Source organism: Eptatretus burgeri, chromosome 7 (assembly GCF_056783735.1).
Source record: "Eptatretus burgeri isolate ZD-2024b chromosome 7, Ebu_testis_v1, whole genome shotgun sequence".
In the NCBI taxonomy this organism is placed as follows: domain Eukaryota; kingdom Metazoa; phylum Chordata; class Myxini; order Myxiniformes; family Myxinidae; genus Eptatretus; species Eptatretus burgeri.
Window position 1 is genome coordinate 78,126,563 of NC_140967.1, and position 17,719 is coordinate 78,144,281.

At 42.4% G+C, this 17,719-nt stretch overlaps 1 protein-coding gene across 11 annotated transcripts in view; it reads left to right on the plus strand.

Moving 5' to 3' along the window:
• Positions 1–17,719, plus strand: part of LOC147023598 (mitogen-activated protein kinase kinase kinase kinase 4-like) — a 188,124-nt gene that overhangs the window by 3,012 nt on the left and 167,393 nt on the right. The gene's annotated exons all lie outside the window — the stretch shown is intronic.

Sequence of the window (17,719 nt, forward strand, 5' to 3'; positions counted from 1 at the left end):
TCGCCTATCCTTTGTTGTTGTCGTAACTTGCTGCAGCTTGTCCTTGTAGGTCACACTTTCAACCACTTTCGAGTGGTGTCGGATCCTGATTTCTCCTTCAAAACGTTGCGTTTCCTTTAAATGGGATTGTGTTTGAACAAGGTTAGCAATCGTTATTGCATTTTGTTTAATTTTTTTTTTCAAACATCTAATCCACGATAATTTCTCATTGTATGACTCGCAAAAGTCTATGCAGAGATTTTTGAAAAGTTTTCTTGCTACTTTTGAGGAAAGCATTATTTTAGCTGTTTGAGATAAGTGTTTGGAGGTAGCTGGCACGCTGACAAATGCTTGTAGTTAGTGGTTAGCGGTTGACCAGTTGAAGCGGACCATTTCCTATTGTGAAGGAAAAAATCGTGTCCGATAACGACGTAGATTGCTACGATATGCAACCAAATGCTCGAGGTTGTCATTTGAACAATGTGGGATTGCTTTATTTGTTTTGAATGTAAATACTTGTGGCTGTCACGATGGCCTCGAGGTACGCTCGCTCGCCTCTGAGCTGTTTAGCATGCGTTTGAATCCCGACACAGCTAAGAACTGTCATCCTGGTGTTTCACGGGCAGAGCGGTCCCTCGGATGGACGTTAAACTGAGCGTCCCGTCTGCCGGCATTAGTTGGTGGACGTTAAAGATCCCGCGGTGTCCGAGCTATCGCTGGCACCTTGACCAAATTCCTGCCCTAACTACTGCTTGGAAGGCAATGGCAAACCACCCAGTATGACCTTGCTTCAGCAGCACCGACACTCCGTAACAGTAATTACTTGCGCAGGAAAATGCAGAATTATAAATCCCATAGTTTGCATCGGGCATGCACCACATATTTTAATCCTGGTGGAATTTTTTTTTGAGTTTAAACATAACTAGAAAAGTTTTTCTTCTGTGGTGACACTGCAGAGAAAACTGGGTGCTCTGGGAGATGTCAGAAGGAGCCGGAGAAATATGTTATTGGTGATTATACTGCTTTGGGCCTTTGGACACATTCCTGCAGTTGCTTGTCTTCTCAGCTGTTCAGCCAATCTTTAAACTGGACGGGTACCAAGTAGGTTCTGTTGCTGCTTCAGAATCTGAGCAGATGATTAACAATGTGAGCTGCTTTGTTGTAAACATGACTTTACGTGGTCTCTGGTACACGGTGATGATTCACATCGTACGGCCGAAGATGCCGTTTGGTTACAAGTCGGGTGAGGCTGGAGATCATCAAGGTCATCCTTTCCGTGTCGGTTTTTGGATTTACTTGAATGGCGCATTGAGGACGAAGGAGCGTCGAGTAAAATGGCGCATTTGCACATTTAGAGATTAGACGGAGGATGTCTGATAATAATAGGTCCAGACATCCCGCTTTGCCACATTCGCTCGTGCAACGCTGTTTGTTGATTTCTCCTTGAACATCGACTCTCACGAGTTACCCCCGGCATGCTTGAACTCGGCTATCCTGATGGGTGAAGTTCCGTATTGGTTGGACATGAAACTTTGCTGGCATCCATTCGGGCCATTCAAAACGGCTTTAAGTGCAAACGGTGAACAAACTGTGCCAATGCCTGAGTCACTCCGGAAGACTGGCATTCGATGAGGCAGAGGATGTGACACAGTGTCGGAACGGCTGAGGGTCTTATCTTAAGTCAAAACTTTCAGAGCATTCACCAAGCAGGCCGGTGAGTGGGCACCGTTGTGATGTGTGGATGCAAGTGAGGAGTTTGTGACTAATGTGTGATTGTAAAACCAGTTTCCTTTTGCGAATTTATTTTTCTTTCTGTTGTTTAAAAAAAAAAAAAAAAAATTCCCCATTTACCTTCAAACTTAAGTCTTCGTCGTACTTTTGACGTTTTGTTGCACATTCTTTATTTTCCATTTACGATACACAATTGGTAACTCGGGATCTTGCTCTCCCGTGTGACCTCTCCGGTGAATAATCATGCAAAATTATTCTTATGACGGGACAGGGAGTGTGTTTGGTTTGTGGTATGCAGAGCAACAGTATATAAAGAAATACAGATTGTTTGCAAAACATTCTTAAAATGGAGGAAGTCAGGAGATTTCATAGATTTTGAGATGTATACACAGGCCAGTACCACGGACCACGACCCAAAGTGTCGCGTTTGTCGCGTGACCTTGCACATGCAAGGGTATTAACGTCAGCACCAATATGTTGGCCGAGGTCATTTGCAACGTATCGGAAAAGTATCACAAAATGACTCGTTGCAATTTTATTAGCTCTCAAGATCTTGGCTCCTTCTTGGCTCAATGCCCAACCATCAAATCTCTAGATCTTGACTTGGTATTGGCTCAGTCAATGCAACTGCTATATCTCAAGATCTTCTCTAAATTTTAGTTTGAATTCAGACTTTTAAAAAAAAATCATATGACAGATTATTTAATAACTGTCATATATATATATATATATATATATATATATATATATATATATATATATATATATATATATATATATAATATGAGCCTGGTGTTGGCATAATGGTTAGGGTAGCGGATTGGGATCCAAAAGGTCCTGAGTTCAAGTCCCGTTGGCCGCTTAGGTTAATACACACCAGGAGGTTGACTCAGCCTGTCATCCTTCCGAGGTCGGCGAAATGAGTACCAGTGTACTGGGCCCGGTGTATGCCCCGGTTAGAATAGGTGTACCATATCCCTGTGTCGTAAGAGGCGACCAGGGTTGCGTCAGGAAGGGCATCCGGCGTAAAACCTGTGCCAAATCATTATGCGGATCATAACGGATCATCCGCTGTGGCGACCCCCAATGGGAGCAGCCGAAAGAAGAAGAAGATATACATTTCGAATATATCTACTACATAAATGGCAGTCCTTCTGTCTGTTTGTCTGTCTGTCTGTCTGTCTGTTTGTTTGTAACCAATAAGCTCCTAGACCAGTGAACCGATCTTGATGAAACTTTACACACATATATACCTAACATTCAGCTCCAGGATGCACTAAGTGGCTTTCCATAAAAATTAAAAAAAATTAAAAAAAAATATTTCCATTAAGAAAAAAAAATGGCTTTCGAATAGTGCGCCGGCATATTAATTGTAACAGAAGGCTTCATGGTTAAAAACGCTAGGGTTTTTTGAAATACAAAATATTCGTATTCGTTGACTTTCTAAACATACACATTCTCCTCCTGTTATTTGAATTCTCGAACTGCATGCGCACAGCAACAGCGAACTGCGGATACATCTGCTCATGAAAGAGCCAGGCAAGCAGAGTCAGCTGCAGAGAGAGAGCATCGCCTAACTGCAAATAGAGCGTCACACCGATGGGCGAGAGAAGCACAAAACTCACGTTCCAGCTTTCTAGGTCCAGGTTTTGGCAGGACATCAAGGACAGTTGCCACTGCTGCTAGAAACATTGAGTGGCTCAAGGCCGCCTTCAACTATGATTTTGATTCAACTCGGAGGATTACGGCAGCATAAAGCCTTCCTTCCATAAATCTGAGGAATAAAAGAAGCCTTCCTAATTTTCTCCATACAACTAATGCCTCAGTCTAACTAGCATGAGGAAAATAGGGCAAATTTCCTGGGTATTACCGGGTACTTCAGCTAGTAATATATATATATATATATATATATATATATATATATATATATATATATATATATATATATATAATCTCTGTAGACTTGTTCTTTATGCACGGCCACATCCTTAAAGCTACGAACTCCATACTCAGGGTATAGATACAAATTTGTGCGGGGAAGTAACATGGGATATTTGGTCATGGGCTCAGGCTATTTTGAGGCCACAGATTGAGGTCAAAGTGACCAATATAGCAATTTTTGGCAAACAGGATGGCCAAATAGTCTCAAATTTAAAAGGCTGGAATTTTTTAAGTGCAACACGATTAACCTTTTTAAAGTTAATGAAACTAGTGCATGCCCGTACGTGCGTGGCCGTACGTGTGTGGCTGTACTTGCATGACCATACATGCAAAAAAAAAACTTTCAAACTGCGTGCTAGAAACAACAACCACATAGGCCGTTCCTAAACTCTCGCGTGCCCGTACATGCGTGGTCGTACATGTGTGGCCGTACGTGCAAAAAAAAACAACTTTCAAACAACCACACAGGCCGTTCCTTCGCTCTCGCAAACGACGACTGGATTGGGGCATTGTGTTTATCTATAAATGCACATAAGAAATCAAGAAATTATTACAATACATTAAGTCCTCACTGTCCGGAAGTTCGCATATCGCAGTTTCGATTATTCGCAATATAGTTTTAATGGCCAATTATTCAATTAGCGCTAACGTATTTTGCCTTTTCGCAATGTCATCGCAGGGAAAAACACAAAGAGAAGAGAAGAGAAAAAAAAAGAAAAAAAAAAAAACGTATGTGCAAAAAAAAAACACTTTCAAACAACCACACAGGCCGTTCCTTCGCTCTCGTAAACGACGACTGGATTGGGGCATTGTGTTTATCTATAAATGTGCATAAGAAATCGAGAAATTATTAGAATACAGTAACTCATCACTATCCGGAAGTCCGTACGTTGTAACCCGTAATGGGGAACGCGGCTGAGGTTCTCTTCCCCATCGGCCACGCCTACGCAGCAACGTGTGCTGTCATTGGTTGGTAAATAAATGGCCATAACTTGGGAAGCACTTGTCCGATTAATATCAAACCTTAAAAAGGCACATACTCAGGTCCCCAGCAATATACCTGGCAAGTTTCAATTAGATCGGACCAGTGGTTGTCGAGAAACAGCGGGGACACACACACACACACAATTGATAGGTTAACTTAAACGTTACCAATCACTGGGGATGGGTACTTTTGCTCGCTTTTCCCGTCATTGGCGACGGGTACTTTTGCGAGTTTTCCGTCAAAATTATTTTGAATTTTGCGGAAAAGCAAAAAGGGGATGGAGGAAAAGTTGTTGCTGTTTTTATGATGATCTTTTTAGTTTGCAGATCTTTTTATTTGTGTTGCTCACTATTTAATTACCCACTTAGTTATTTATGTGGGCCGAGTTCACCATGTGAAATAGTTTGCAATTGAACGAGTCTTGAGGAATAGTGAGATGCACTCATAAAGAAGAGTCCTTGTCCCTCGGGTGGATGGAATCTTGCTGGAAGGCAAGTGTACAACACAGACCGCAGTGCAACTTCGTCAAGGGGCATTTATTTCCTGCTGTTTTTCAGCGCTTGTCTCCCCGTGTGCCTTTTTTGTCCACCCATAATTATCTTTGGAGATGAAGCAGATAGAACGGCCTTTGTTTATCAACCTAATCCACTTAGCCTGTGTACCAAATGCACTTGCAGTGTGCTCGAAATGAGACACTTTGCTTTATAGGACAATCATCTTTGATCAGTTACTAAAGCATGAACAGACATGTATAAGACCTTTTAATGAACTCGAGATGGCAGCAAAGATTATGGGCTTCCACAATGTGGACTCAAAATTCAAAACAACAGATCATCTTCATTGGGATGTTCAAAAAGACTGAACGTAAACCTATTACTCATATTTTCTGGTCTAAATAACTCATTTGTAGCTGTGATTGGTGCGGTAAGCAGACTACATTCTGAGTGCTTGCTGTTCCAACAGCGCTGGGCCATTGGTTACATCTTCCTGGCTGATGCTGTTGGTTGATATATATCTATATCTTATCATCACAGCTTGTCTCACTTGCTCTGTGTACTTGCTTTCCAAAATGTCTGTACGTCATTGTGTGAGTGTATAGGTTTTCATCGGTGGTGTGAGTTTTTCGACCAACTTTGTGAAGTCTCAACCAATTTCATGAAACACACTGTGCTGTGAACTACATGGTAAACTCTCAAGCCAACACGAGGTTTGGTTATACCAAAGCAACTTGTCGAAGCAACAGAACAGATGGCATGCAGGTGCATGTTATGTTTCTTTTGTACTTCCATTCCTGATATCATCCTGTTCTATCAACTTATGCAGACGTCTCAAAAAGGTTCTTGCTTTCTCTTTCCCTCAAGCAGCATCTGCTGTTGGGCAGTCTTGCTCCCTCGATTCCACTCCGCCTCGCAGATGCCAAACACGTGTTGCACACATTCAGTGTGGTGGGCTTGGAAAAGGGTGGTGACATCCACCCTCCTGCGCACTCGCCACTTGTTTGCACCATCTGCAACTCCTGTGCTAAATTCTCCCTCTTTATGCTCGCTTTGTCTTTGGTAACTTCTTTTTTGGAGGCTTCCTCCCCAACCTCCTCGTTATTTTCGGCACAATTGTACGGTCGTGTTTGACTCTTCACTTTGTTGTTTCTTTCTACTTTGGTCGTTTCCTCTCTGTAACTTTCACAGCAAATTTATCTGATGACGTTTTTTTCGTTTCACACATTCTATTTTGTAGCTAGAATTTTTTCCTCCACTGATGAAGCAAATGGGTACACTCACTACTAGAAGGGCACTCGATGGAGATCATACCTCTGCGAGTTTGAACAGTTTACGTTTTGTATCCCACTGATAGGCCGGATCTGGATTCGGACCTGAACTAAAATTTAATCGGCTTGTTCTTCTAACCTAACCGACTCATCCACCAAGTTGTGGACGGATTCAGACAAAACTTTTTTGGGATATCGTGCGATATATCATTTTTGCCCTAACACTCAATGGGGGAAGAATCACTGTAAAAATTCTAGTAGCCGGATCCGGATCTGGATCATCACCAAAATCTAGTCATTTTGTCCGTGTCACATACCCAAGCTCTCCACCAAATTTTGTCCAAATCCATCCACAAATTTTTTGAGATATCCTGTAGACAAATATACAGACAAGCCGGAAGGCGGCGATGGGTCGCCAAGCATGGAAATTATAAGATATAGAGCAAAATGGATGTCATATAGCGGATAGGGAATCACCTTCAGATTATGCATATCAAATCTCATCCAGTTCCATCTATGGATAACTACTCGGTATCCATTTGAATGAAAGTACCGAAAATGCGGTTTGAAATCGGAAATCCCCAAAGTTCGAGGGGGTGCTGTGGGTGAACAAAGATCCAAATCGAAAATCCGGCTTGATCGTTTGTGCACAATGTATTCCAGACGATTAGTGTGAATTTTCATGACCATCCGACCATAACCCTAGGAGGAGTAGCATTTGGCGCGAAGGCTCCTCCAGCTCTCACATATTATCGATTTTTGCACTAATTGACCTTTGACCCCTGACCTAAGCGAAATCGGTCAATATGTCCTGAGGCAAAGTTGTAGTACTCATTGAGTACCATGAACCTGCAAAGTTTCATTCGTATCGATGCACTCACCTGGTCGCTAGGGGGCCTTCAATTTTCACACATACCCTAATTGGAGGGGGCGCTGCGGGTAAAGTATTCCATATATCACAAAAACCGGAATATATTTGATAGAGCATCACCGGTAGATCATTCGTGCCAAATTTCATAACCCAAGGTGGGATAATGGCTTTCGGAATTGATTTCGCGTGAACGGTACCGATTTTGAAGATTTTTCGGTTGTTACTAGGGAACCAAAGCGTCCCTACCAACCATCACAATTTCCAAAGCACTCGGTCATAAGATGTACCTACCACCCGAGTTTGGTCAAAATCCGCCCACGTTTACTACCAATTATGCTGATGACAAACGAACAAATATCCAAACAAACATCCAAACAAACAGAATTACTGACAATAAGGGTCACCTATTTCGGCGACCCAATAGGGGTGCAAACATAACCTCCATCCACCTTCGATGGCGGAGTTAATATTTCTTTACTGAAGAGGACTCCTTTCAAATGGGAGCATCGATGGTAGGACCTGTAAACCGGTCTATTTAGGTCCACCATCGGGCAAAGGCCTCCATCGACCCGCGTTGAGGATTGTTCGGCAAACTCACCGCACTTGCCAACTGCGGGTCACCGAGAGTGGTGCAGTTATGTGATTCCAACCCACACCCGTCAGTGGAGAAAGAAACAAATCTAAAACCACTCAACCGAATAGCCAGCTCACGTAAGCTATAACTCCATGTGAAGTGAACTATAATTGGGACAATCGACACAGTTCTTCAATAATGCTGTACCCACAATACCCTGGAAGAAACCGCTGACCTGTGTTGTTACTTTTACTTATTCCGCTTATGCTTTGGGTACTGCCATGGACCATTGGTTTATATGGTTGGTGATGAGCTTGTGTGTTGACCTTTGTTGAGCGAGTTTTAATTTGTAGAGCTAGTTAATTTTCGGCTGAAATTTTGAATTTTGCCAGGGCGCCGGCGATAACTCGTCTACTCTTCATCAAAAGACGCCGTAGGATATTTACCGTCCATCAGCAATCAATGCTAACAGATGGGTTTGCAACGCACACCTTTAATGCCCAATTTGAGGGTCAGGAGCAAGTTTTAAATTTTTTTTTTTATGCAACGCCTTGTCTGTGAAGCATGTGTCTGATAGATTGGTCGAGAATCTAACCAAGATTAGACAGCTCAAAGGCAAGTGTTTAATTTTTATTTTTATACATGATGTAAGGCTAGTAGTGGAGCTGATATGCACACACACACACACACACACACACACACACACACACACACACGAACATACATGACACAACACAGTCATTGAGCTTGGGGGAAGTGCCGTCACTTCTGTGGGTACCTTTGGTACCAGTGACATCACAACAGTGGCACCGATTTTCTCAACGCACTCAGCAGGGCATTTCCTAAGAATGAATTTCCTCCTCATAATGCTTACCCCATGGATCCCAACCTATGGGCATTGTCCATGTTCTTAACCTTTTTAAATGCTGAATGTCACGCAAGGAAGCAGCACGTAGCATTTAAAAAAAAAGTCTTTCATATGACTCGGCTGGGGTTCGAACCGCCGACTTCCTAGATTCGGAGCGAACGCTCTAACCGTCACACCGCCGAGTCTCTCTACCTATAGCTGCACCATCCTGCCGGACAGCCGCTGATGGAGAAGGAGCTTGCCCTCATTATCCTTGCAGAGCTAAGGAAGTGACTTCAAGGAGCCTCCGACGGAGACAGCAGTGCACAAAATGTCCCAAGCGAACTGCTTCATGGTGTGTTAGGTTTTGAAACAAATTGCTGTGTCAGCGTTTATGCTCTCTATTCTCCTTCGCAGCTCTTGCCAGAGGTTATTCCAGTGTCACTAATTATTTAGGATTTCATGGGTGAATGCCAAATTGGCCAAATCACAGGAACATTAGGAGTATTACGGTGCCAATCCTCATCGCCGCTTCATTTCTGCACATGTTCTTTCAGTTTTTGATGTTGTCACGTGATGTATCTGTTGGCTCTTATCCATTAGCGTTCTACATTTCTCTGGCATAGTCCCACTTGAGCTTCTCGAGCTCAAAAAACGCACTGCGGACATGTGGTGGGTATTTGTAATCGTCTCGTCTTGCCGTAACAAATGAGTCGAAGAAGGTTGCCTGGACTCTCGAGTGCATGGTGATCGCCATATTGTCTTTTATGAGCGGGTTGTGGTTATCAGACGACACCGAAATCATGTCCATTGCACACTAATTGAGATGTAACACAGTTCATATCCATTCAATGACATCGTGTGGCTGTCTCGTGTACAGTACATCGGTGCCATGCAAATATGTAAACCCTCTTTGTTCCTATTGAGCTTTAAGACCTGTGTAGAAATACAAACTTGTATGTTTTATTTATTTATTTATTTTGATTTTTTTTTTTGAACAAAGGTGAAGGCTCATGAAATAATTCGTTGACAAAGATACGTCGTGACAATCATTTAAAAGGCAGAAGAGAACTGGAGGACTAATTTTCAGGAACACCAAATGGCTCTTCCATGAATTTTAAAGTGTGTAGATTACACAAAGAATGGATCGTCGATGGGATTACCATATCAGGGTTTTTATCCCATGTACGCAAAGCGAGAAGTGTGGTTAAGCAATTGGTTCACTTCTGTCCGTCCGTCCGTCCACAAAATTCAGTTTATGATCCAGGAACAACTTGATTTCAATTGAATGTTATATTTTGGACACAAATGGGAAAACGAACCTGCAGTTTAGCGGTACTTTGGTTCTAAGTTTGGCCCGACTGCACATGTGCAGAGAGGAGTGATATCATTTCTACTCTTGTCTGTCTGCCTGGCAGTCAAACAAAATTTAAAATTATTCCAAACAGGAAACTTACTGTTTTTGAGGATGTCAGAAAGGACACAAACAACTCACGTGACGTGTTAGATAGGGTGATGTAAAAGCCACTGCGTCAACGGTGGTAAACTTCCGAAATTAATTTTTAGATCCTCGTGGAGGATCTCTAAGTCTTACTCACGTTGTTGTTCTTGTGGACTTTTTTGTTTCACAGCCTCCAGTTTTCATCGAAACTTCCTGAAACTTGGCAGATATATGTAAAAATTCCCTGCGCAGACAGGAACCATCTCTGATTTTGAAAATTCCTCCCAGAAAAAAAAGTTATGACGTCAAAATATCTCTGCAAATGGAAATCGCCTAAAAAATTATCTCAAACTGGGCAAGCTTTTTGAATTCTGTTTGCGGGAATCGAACAGGGCATTAGCAGAGATGAATTACCGCACATATGATACATCACTATGACATCATATCAATTTTTATGACGTCATTCCTATTTTTTGGCATTTTTTGTTTCACAACCCAGAGTTTTCATCGGATTTTCGTGAAACTTGCCATGTATATGCAGAAAGCCCACGCGCAGGCAGTAACCATCTCCGATTTTGGAAATTCCTCCGAGAAAAAAAGTTGACGTCATAATATCGCCGCTAATTGGAAATCGCCTATACCATTATCTCCGAAACTCGGCAAGCTGTTTGAATTTTGTTTGCGGGAATCAAGCCGGGCATTAGCACAGATAATTTATCGCAAACCTGATACATCACACAATGATGTCATATTCATTTTTATGACGTCATCATAAAGAGGATGAGGATCTTAGCTCATTCGAGCTTGTTTTATATATAAGACCTTCACAATCTTTATGTTATTTCAATTTAATTATATCACTAAACACTGCACAGGGTAAGGCGTTCTATGAACTCTAGTTACCTCCACCACCGAAGGTGAAGGATGTTATGTTTTCACCCCTTTCTTTCTCTGTCTGTCTGTCTGTCTCTTTGTTTGTGTGCACGATATCTCGAAAAGTTGCGGACGGATTCTGACGAAACTTGGTGGACATGTTGGGTGTGTGACAAGGAAGAATTGATTCAATTTTGGGGAAAATCCGGATCCGGATCTGATAAAAAATTTTTTTAAGTGATTCTTCACCATTGAGAGTTTGGGCTGAACTAATATACAGCATGATATCTCAAAAAGGTTGTGGACAGATTCGGACGAAACTTTGTGGACACGTTGGGTGTGTGACAAGGACGAATTGATTCGATTTTGGTGAAGATCGGAATCTGGATCTGGATACGAGAATTATTTAATTTAACAAAGTGATTCTTCACCATTGAGAGATGGGGCCAAAAACGATATCTGGAACGATATTTCAAAAATGTATTGGGCCCGATATGTTCTCGTGGATCAGACGTTGCGTGGCGGAGGTATGCGGTCTATGGTGCCTGCTTCTCCCGCTATGTGCACGCAGAGCAATACGAGTCGGGGAGCTGCCTCTTGCTCATGCTTGTTCGAATACTTTCTTCTTGTGTGAAGCTCTGGTCAAAACGACACACACACACACACACACACACACACACACGCATACACGCATACACGCATACACGCATACACGCATACACGCATACACGCATACACGCATACACGCATACACGCATACACGCATACACGCATACACGCATACACACATACACACATACACACATACACACATACACACACACACACACATCTTGAATGTTAGTTGACATCTCCCTCTTTGTTCCTTGGCTTTTTATATTTATTTTTCTTTCTTCCATTACCCCCCTCTCATTTCCCTTTTTTTTATCTCCCTTGCTTGTCCTTATCCATTATCCATTATTGACCCTTGGCCACTGTCTATATAACATTGTCATGTTTATTTGCTGTCATCAGCCGTGCCTGATTTGGGGCCGTCTCCCTAATACATGTGCCTCTTCGAAGGTGAGGAGAGGAGTGTTAGGCTGAGAAAAGGAAGAGAAGGAAGGACCGCAGGAGATTCGGGAATCGGTGGGAGGAAAGAGAATGGGTTTGGAGGATCGAGTAAGGGAAGGAAAAAGGAATGAGTATGTCTGGACAATGTTATCTAGACAGTGGTCAAAGGTCAATAATTATACTGTTGTTTCTTTTGGGGATCAAAAATCAAAATGGGGACAGAAAACCAGGGGAGCACGTCTGGGGATCAAATATTCTGCCATATTTGCTGAAGCAATAGATAGATGGATCAAATGAAATAAATACAACAACAATCATGTTGTGCAGCATAAATGCACAACATGATTGCATGAGAAAGTAATTGCTTTCCACGTATTACTCGAACCTGTGTCGGCTTCCTCTTGGCCATGCAAATGTTCTTCTGCAACATATATATATATATATATATATATATATATATATATATATATATATATATATATATATATATATATATATATATATATATATATATATACACATTTATTTAGCGTCTTTATCACGATGTCCATCATGTAATGTCGGTATCAACACTCATTCCATTATATTTGGTCCATTTATACACTCTCTGCCACATAACAACACTGACCAACTGATTGTTGTTGATCAAATGTGATTTATTTCTTTGACGTCATGGGACACGGATGAGGGCCGAATAATTACACGTCTGTTTCATTGTGATCTAATCACGTAATGCTGCGTTGTGGAGAATGTTTGCACATCTCGGGATCCAATGTGGAAGGAACGATCTCAACGCCGGCGACGTCCACATCTGGCAGCAATCACCGCATCGAGGGTCAGGGAGTGTTTGCAGTCCAGCTGTTTGGGCAGTTTGAAACCGATTGCGTCGATGGGTCGTGCGAATGTATCGGTCCTGAGCGGGAGTCGTTATCCTGGGACGTTCACTTCTTGGCATATCTCTTGTTGATCCACGGTCCCGGTAACATCTGCATTCATAAACTTTATTCAATTCCCCTCATTTCCTGACAGACATGGCATTTTAATGGAGTGTGTGTGTGTGTGTGTGTGTGTGTGTGTGTGTGTGTGTGTGTGTGTGTGTGTGTGTGTGTGTGTGTGTGTGTGTGTGTGTGTGTGTGCGTGTGTGCGGCGTGTGTGTCATTGGTTGTTATCTCCATATGCGGGTTTCAGAATGTGAAATGGAGTCCTCCAATGCCTCGAAGTATCCAACCCCCGTTTTGGTGCAAAGAATCACGATTCATGGACCAAGTTGTGAAGTTTTCTTCTTCTTCTCCTCAAAGTTTTGTTCTGAGTGCTCTTTTCAGGATCGCCACTGAGACCCAAACAGCTCCAACTATAGTTTGTTTGTAGTAATGTTCCCAGGGATGTTTTATTTACTTATTTATTTTTAATCATTGCTGTTGCTCCTCAGGGTTTCGGTGTTTCAGCTTTTCCGACTGGTACAATTTCGGCGCTTTTCAGCTTCCAACCTATTTTGACTTCATTTTTGAGATCCTGGAATTTGGTCATCTTCTTGATTTCTGTGTTGTTTCGGTCAAAATCGCTGGATACTGACGCTTCAATTAACAATGCCACCTTTTCTTTATTTTACCCAATGACTATATCCGGTCGCAATGATTTGTTTTCTATTTTCACGCTTGATGGGGATCATCAGGTGGTACGTGAGCGTGCTACTTCCTTGTTTTCAATGATTGTTTTTGGTTCATGTTTCCATGAGTTTTCTGGAACTGGGATATTGAATTTTTTTGCAGATGTGCCAGTGGGTTACTCTGCAATCTACATCTTATGGTTGAGCTGACCTCTTATTGGCCATTCCATTGAGCCTTCTTTGGCCATGCTGAACCTGTACAACTCTTTTTATTTATTTTATTTTATTTTTTTAATATCTCCCTGCTTTTTTTTATCATTCTCCCAGTGTCGATGTATTGCTGTTGATGTTTCACTTTATATTTTGTCCTTTTTGTATTTTTTTCCGATTGTTGAGGCTGTATTCGTTGTTGTTTCAGTTTCATGCATGATACCTTTTATTCACCTGTTTTTTTGTGGGTTAGTGATACCTTTTTTGGCTTCCTGTGTGTGTTTGCATTTAAAATGTGTTCTGTCTGCACGGTAGAGGGAGACTTTGTCTTGACCTGTTGAACTGTTTCACGTACTCAGGCAATCCGATACAATTGTCATTCTGTGCACCGTTGGAGTACCGTGTCACTAATTTCAGTTGTTCTACCAATCTTTTGCCATTCTGTGCAAAGAGTTTTAAATCCTCCATCAACAGTCGATGTGTGTCACCTTTGCTGTTTCTTTGGACATCCTTCCATTAGGTGTTTGGGTGTATCCGTGTCCTTGCTCATTCATGAGGTTCAGTGGGTCTAGACGCTGGAGCCAGACAAAACAGGAGAGGGGAAAGGCTGTCTCCTTTGAAGATCCTGCGATGATGCATCTTCACCCCTGATAAATAAATATTTATTTTTTTCTCCCCCCCCCCCCTCTGAGTTCTGCAATATCAATGTGGAATTCCAGAGCCCTGTTGCTTTCTCAATAAGTTTGATTATTTGGGGGTTGATCTTGTAACACTTGCACGCATTTTATCATCCTTCAATTCTGTCATCCATGATGGTCAAAAGCTATCGTCTATCTCGGCTGTGGACAATTTTGGTTCTTCTTGGTGTGTGTGTGTGCGTCCGCATCTGTGTACCGCGTCTGCGTTCGCGTGCCCACACCATAACGTTTTGACCATTTGAGCTTTTGCATCAGATTTTCAACAAACTTTCATTATGAGAATATAGAGAAGACTGATTAATAAATTGTGAATAAAAAATAATTTTTAGCTGTTTGTTTTTGTCACATTTCGTTTGAGTACAAGGCAGACGCTTTTTTTTTGATTGTTTGAGATGCTTTCTCGTTACCCTCGCCAGACGGTATTGCATTTGGGTCCATTTGTTTGGTTGGTTTGTCTGGAATTTGGTGGGGTGGATGGAGGTGGGGGTAGTTTAATGGGGTTATAAACGATAAAGTATGTACGACTGGAATCCAAGTACGTGTATAGAGTTTGTACAATTGCAATGCAAGCATGTCTATAAAATACATACCATTGGAACCTGCATACGTCTAGAAAGTACAGATTGTGACTACGTCTATAAAATACATATGATTGCAACGTGAATCCATACAATACAACTGAAAAGGCCTGTTTGTTCGTTGTATGAACATAACCTTGCGTTGTCAATGCATCGTCGACACACCACACACCGGCACACAAACGCCACACAAAATACACCACACAAAACAAGTCCTGGCGAGGGTCTGCAATCTCTGAACTTGCTCTTTCTAGTCATGATCTGCAATTTTGGTCCATTGCACTTACTGGAATTGGAATGCATTTTCAAAACCAACATAAAACCTGCAAACACGTAAGTGTGCCTTCCCCAAGGTTCCGCTTCGCTTCCTGGGGCTGACAGGAGACCTCGAAGGAAGTTCACTCGCCTTTGAGCCCTCTAGTCTGGGTGTGATTACCGTCCCAACTATAAACGGTTACTCTGGTGCCAACAGGAGCTCGAACTCAGGACCTTTAGGTCCCAAGCCAGCCACCTTAATTGTGAAGCGACCACCGAGCTATAGAGAGAGAGAGGGATATAGAGATGCCATCTTTCCAACTCTCCCTTCCTGCCCAACCCCTTCTCAAATTCAACTCGGTTTGCAAGATGCAATTTAAGATTTCAGAACTTTTGCTTGTTTGCTGAAATAAGGACCTTATCACAAATGAGTGTGATGGTCTGGTTTTTTGGGGGGGTGGGGGGGGGTTGTAAACTTGCTCAAATGCAGAATACTGCTTTTGTAACTGCACATTGTGTTTATCTACTACCATGCCATTCAATCGTATGATCATATAATAGTCATTTATTATTCTGTGTCAAATCTTTGCTCTTCACCCTCACATGTTTTTTTTTGGGTTCACCGAGTCAACCAGGATGCTTCCCAAATAATCATTCAATGAAAATTGTTATGCTTGATTCCGCTCTCACTATTATGGTTCCATATACTAGACCAGTGGTTCCCAAACTTCTTGGCCATGTGGTCCCCCTTCAGAACCTCCAAAGTTTTTGTGGACCACCATGGACGACTATCATAGTGACTCACAACAGCTTCGTGCAGAGGTCCCTTGGAGACGGGTTGTAATCTGAGGCTTTGTAAATGCTCCTTGATAACACCTTGTACTTCACCTGGAGCCGGCACTTCGAATGAGGCAAGAAGGTCACATCGATTTGGGTAAGGGTACTTTCTTTTTGGTTTTCTGCGAACACCTGACAATGGTCTCACGTGGCCTCCTTGGCATCCACAGACCACAGGTTGGGAACCACTCGATGATAAGTCTCATTGTAAATAAATTGCAGCATCCATGGATGGTGCAAGAGAGTGGTTTCTCACCTTTTTAGTTGCTGAGAATGAAACTTCCCAGACTTCACTTTGTTGGCTTTCCTCAACAAATGAACAAAAATTGGAATATCTTATTTAAACACCGTTTTTGGGTCAAACTGAACTGATTTTTCATAATGTTGGCATTGTTGATGGAGAGGTGTGTGTTCTTTACTGTAATTTAATGAGATGTGGGATCTTTGGTGTGATCTCTCTGGAAATTGATGTTTAAGTATGAGAATATATTTAGCCCCCCCCCCACCCTCCATCCCCTTTCCCTCACCCAATGTTTTCTTCCAGACCCCCTTATTTCATTTACTAGGTCCATGCCTGGTTCTACAGGTCCACAACACACACACACACACACACACACACACACACACACACACACACACACACACACACACACACACACACACACACACACACACACACACACACACACACACACACACACACACACACACATACATCCTCCATGAAATGAGATTAGAATTGGCATTTCTTTAACTTTTCCTTTCACAGAACTAGTATAACATGAAATGCTCTTTAACAGGAATGACCTTTTTTGGCTGTATTATTTTCCCTGATAATTTGATTCATGAAGTTGGTTGGTGGTGATACCGTTTACTTTGGATGTACATCTTCTCCTCCTCTTCCCTTTATAAGGGGTGATGTTTGATGGCACCAAGATTCTGCCCTGCCTTAACTATGATACTCCTCCAACTCCCTCCACTCTCCAAGCACCCTTACCTTACTCCAATCTCAACGGCGGTTTCCCTGTTTTCCTCCTACCCTGCTCCCTCACCTCATCCACTCTCTTTGCTATTCTATCTTCCTCCATCCGCTCCAAGTGTCCAGCCCATCTCAGCCGGCATTTCACCAATCTCCCCGTCAAGCTCATCTGCACACCAATCTTCTCCCTCAGTTCATCCATCCTCCTATCCACCCTCTTCACTCCTGCAATCCTCTTCACCCAGTTGTTCTCACAAACCTGGAGCCTCTGTCTTTCTGTTAGTGCCACCATCTCCAGACCATAAAGGTAGGCCGGCATCACACGTGACGTCAGCACCTTCTCTTTCAATTTCCTTGATAGCTTTCTGTCTGCCATTAATCTCTCCACCCTCCTCCAAGCATTTGCACCCACCTGAATCCTCCTCCACACCTCTGCTTTGGACTTACCATCCCCAGTAACTGTTCCTCGCAGACACTCAAACCTATTTCCCTGTCT